Genomic DNA, 5242 nt, shown 5'->3' with positions numbered 1-5242 from the left:
ACATATATATATATATATACATACATACACACACAATGAATGTAATACATTTGAATTTATTGTTTCTATTGCCCCTTGCCAATGCCAGCAAGCCTGCTTGGGAAACCAAGTAAATTTATGGCAAAGGGTGCGTTTCTTCTCTTTCAGTGGCACCATCTGTGGCCAATAATACGATTTCAGTCACTCGCACGACACACCCCGTTCTTACAGGACGGGACCATCCATTCTTTCATCCCCAGAGCGCAATTTCGACCTGAATCAGAGTGCGATCAATCAATCTCCAATTCAGTATCCCCAAGGTATTGATTTATTATGGGTACTTTGAGGACTTTGTGACCCCAACAGATTTAACGTGCACCAGTCACCATTTAATACACGGAGTTTCTTCGGGTGTGCAGGATTCGAACGCCCTTTCTCACGAACACGAGTTCAACGTCCTACCAACCAGTCTATCCCCACCCACGTTTGAACGTAATAGGTTATATTGAATGAATATATATGAACGAAATTACGATAATATATATGTTACACGAAATTACTATTTAAGATTTTTAAAGTTTTGTCATGATTATTCCTTTCGATTTTTAAATAGTAAATTTAATTAATTTAGCAATTCAATGTCCTATTTTAGTTAATAAAATAAAATGAGAATGCCTAAGAAGAAAAATTGCAAAAATATCTTGGAAAAATACCAGAATATTCTTCGCCAAGCTAGCAGAAACTGAGGAGAGCACCTTTACGCTTCATCACGATCCAGACAAACAAACCGTAAAACAAAAGTATTGTATAACACACATACGAAGTGATTTAGTCGATAGTCACTAAGACTATCCTTATACTTCCAATCTATTATTCAACTGTTTAATTTAATTGCCGATAGTAAGGAACTCATCCATAAAATCGGAATAACTGAAACCAAATTAAAACTATAATTCTCTAGAGACTGGTGTAGGACAAGTCTGTGTTCCTATTTATATAGGAAATCGTATTATTTGGATAGATAAGTTTTTGTGGATATAGTGAAAAGGATTGTTCGGAGCATATTTTATTTTTATATTTTCAGTCATTATAAGCATGATTATTATTAGTTTTGTTTCTAAGTAACTCTGCGTTCCTATTTATGCAGGAATCGCATTATATGGATAGATAAGTTTTTGTGGGTATAGTGTAAAAGGATTGTTTGGGGCATATTTTATTTTTATATATTCAGTCATTATAAATATGATTATTATAACTATGATTAGTTACGTTTCCTAGTAAATAATACGAATTTTAGGTCACACTCAATTTTGATACCGAAATAAAATTTATAAAATTGCAACATCAAAAACACCTAAATTTGAGAAGTAATTGGTAGAATCAGGCTGTAACAGGACAACAACAAAAAACTTGCTGCTGATACTGTCAGTTTGGCTGTAACTTTGAGGTGGGTGGCAACACTTTATTTTTTAAGCATCCATATCACTGTTATTTTACACATCTAAGTCTGATTTTATAGTAAAAGGAAAATTGTTTATCCTCAAAATGTAAAAAACGAACGAAATAATAATTATTAAAATAGTTCTTTGCTGTTTGGCAGCTCATTAAGTGGGCGATTGACATTTTATAGCCGTCGATGAACAGCTGATCCAATTTTTGAGGTTTACGACTACTTATGTTCAACTTCGTAGTCTTGCAATTTTGCACTCTATCCAGAAGGCAAGGAAACTCCAGGATCATGAGAGAAATTTTCCTTCGTGGAGGATTTATTGATGGAACAAATCCGCATTTGCATTACATAGAGAGGAAAATCACGAAAACTTTCCACGGTTAGTCTGACGGCGAGGAGACTCTAACTCATGATCTATTTACCATTAAAGATGTTTTACATCAATACTGAGGTCAGTGCAAACCGGGTGCGGAATTCGTATCAACGAGCCATCTCTGGGATTCCAACCCGGTTCACGCCATTGGAATGCGAAAGCTCTATCTCCTGAGCCACCACGGCTTCTGCGAATGACATTAAAATTATAAAGGTTAAAAAAAAAAGCTAGATTCCAGATATTTTTTATTATATCGTCAAGTTACGCATCGTAACTTAGCAGGCTCACTCAAACTCGGAAAGATGAACGTTTTTTACGCACGCTTAAGTAACAAAAGGAAATATAGACTATGCATAAACTATTATGTACTGCCACTTTTTCCAGCAGTTTACACTTATAGATCACTTTTGGTGTCTGAGGATTAATGGGTTAAGATGTTCTCACATTCTTTATAGATCTATACAAATAATTGGAAAATATTTTTTTGGATTTCAGTTCTTGAAAGCAAATGACAGTAAGATGACTGCAAATCAGCGAGACCATGCGTGGTTTTTGCTGCTCCTAAATGCTTTTTATCTACATATTAATTTAAGGAGCGGAGAGTCTGTTGCTCGACTTCTACCACTCCAATGTTCACTTAAAATACCGATGCCATGGGTTCAAAACAATGCTGCCAGTTACCTGTTGGTTCAACGTGGCCTGGGACTTGAAGAGGAAGGTCTAGAGGGAGGCACATGTGGCCAAGTTAAGCCCAATTTCTACTAGTCTCGTTTACATTTAAAATACTAATAATAATAGCAGCACTAGCAATGTGGAGTAGTAAAACACTGAGTTCGAGAACTTGAACAAACTGGTTGTCACAAACAGTTCATTCAACAAATAAATAAGAAATATTAATAAATTTATGCATAATGGTACATTTTACGGCTATATTTAGAGTACTTAGCAACAACTTTTTTCTAATAACTATTAGTACATGATATATTAATATAGAAGATGTTAAATCTTCCATGAAACATTAAAGTATAATCATATTACTCTTGTCAAGTAAAAATATGCATAAGATATTTCCGATATTATATTTAATCCTTTTCTAAATAAATAAAAATTATTAACAAATCGGGGTTTTTTTTATACAATCTTTAATTGAGTACAGTGCAGATTCCCCCTACATCTGTCTAACAAAATAGAATAGAATTTGAAAACAGTCACATATTTGCTAAATATTTTTATATTATTACATATATTATTTCTCACACTTTTTTTTCCTCCAACACACATAGAAGCTTAAGACTAAGAAAAAGAGCCGCGGCAATAAATTTAAAGAGATTAACAGCCAATACATGAATTCCTTAACTTAGCAAATAACATTTTAACATGTAAGGTCCCCAAAATAAAAAACAGACCATCCTGAATAAATTTTGATCGAATCGTCACTTTCTAGGACTCAATCTAAATGGATCGAAGAGGTGACCTCAAATATGCTAAATAATTAGTGCAGACGATATGTTAAGTTGCGAAATTAGACACAAAAACGTACTTTCTCTGAATAAGCATACCCTTTTTTAGACAGATTAAGATTTCCAACTCCCAAAATATAGGGGGTAGTCGCAATCTGGGAAATATGGTCCCCATAGTTTATTCAGGAGAGCAGTCCAAATTTTGGAACCGTTAATGTTAATTTTACTCTTTGCGTATTTCACCATATCTCGGGAACTTTTTAAGCAAATTTTGAAAAAAATTTGCACAGAATTATAAAATATGTTTATCCAAAGATAATTCCATGTAAAAAATAAATTTTGTAAGTATATACTTCGTATTATTTTATTTAATAATAGTAAAAAAAAATTAATTGTAATGTGTACAATTTTTTGCATCATTTTAAATAATCTAATTTTACGTAACAAAATACAAAATTTGAACGAAATTGGTCGAGCAGTTCCTGAAAAATTGAATTTTAAAACTACGATTTTTTTAAAATTTGATTTCTCAGCTACTATTTGACTGAATTCGCACAGATTTTGTATTTTGCCATGTAAAATTTCATTCTTTAAACTAATAAAAAAATTACATACCTTACAATTCAAATTTTTTTATTATTATTAAATAAAATAATAAAAATTTACTAGAAGTTATATTTTGCATGGAATTACCGATGGATAAACAAATTTTAGAAGTATGCGAAAAAAATTTCAAATCGCTTTTTGTCTGATTTCGTAACTTGAAATGTCATCTGCATTAATTAATTAGCCTATATGAGGTCACCCCTTCGAAGCATTAAGATTGAATCCCACAAACGTGAAAATCAGATTATTAGGATCCCAAATTATTTAGGATAGTTTTCTTTTTTTTTTTTTGCACTCAAAGCATTGCATTAACATTTTTGACTTCTTGAGGGACGTAGGTGTCTTGTTGGTCTTGCCCCTGCAGCCACCTTCTTTGAGCCGTTTCCAAAATTAGTAATTTTATTGTTTAAATCTTCATTTTTATTATTATTAATCAAATTTGATTCTTCATTAAAGCAGTTCATGATTTTTAATATAATTATCTGCCTCCAACACTTTGGCGTGGAAATATGGACAATTAAAAATAATCATCATTTTCAACAATTTTCATTAATATTTCTTCCACTACAATTTCCCACTAACTGGCGCTTCTTCTTCAACTAATAATAGTAATGAACATCTACGGTATAAATAAATCTACTAATTCCTTCCACACCCTCAATAACTTTCCTTTACAAATACAGTAGGGAACCGATTATCCGGAACGATCGGGACCTATTCTGGATAACTGATTTTTCCGGTTTTCTGATACGCTACAAAAAGCCGTTTTTTTATTGTTAAACCCAACTAAAAAAAAATTTTTTTTTGAAATAATCTTAAAAAGAAGAAGAAACGATGAAGTAATACCCCTTTAATTATTTCCAAAATGATGGTAAGGTAAACATCTTTCAAAACAGAAAGAAAAATCCTAAAATCTTATGAGGAAAAAAAGAATTTTTTTAAAAAATAGCGGAAAAATTTATCGAATTTTGCTCCGGTTTTTTGGTTTTCCGGTTTTTTGATTTCCGGATAACGGGTTCTGTACTTATATTAATTTTATTCATATCTCTAAAATATTTTTGTGTGTACATATTTATTTAGATTAACTACCTCAAACATTTCTTTCGCAGTGATGATGTTTGAGTTATGTAAACAAGTTTTTAAAATATGAATTCTAATAAAAATAGTTATTAATATGGTAACAAAGAAATACTAATAAATTGAACTTAGTATTTCTTATTGGTTTTAACCATAGTGTTTATTCCCCCCCCCCTAATACCATCAAGCTGCCGAATATTTAGCGTCTTTCCTGTGAGTTAGAATTGTATATGCCTTTTAAATCTTAAAAGACTTTTTACATAAAAGTAAGTAGAAATGAAGCAATGACTACAAAGA

The sequence above is a fragment of the Parasteatoda tepidariorum genome, chromosome 7, assembly GCF_043381705.1.
Source record: "Parasteatoda tepidariorum isolate YZ-2023 chromosome 7, CAS_Ptep_4.0, whole genome shotgun sequence".
Lineage (NCBI taxonomy): Eukaryota > Metazoa > Arthropoda > Arachnida > Araneae > Theridiidae > Parasteatoda > Parasteatoda tepidariorum.
The sequence above is the reverse complement of the archived record's forward strand: the minus strand, read 5'-3'. Positions refer to the sequence as shown.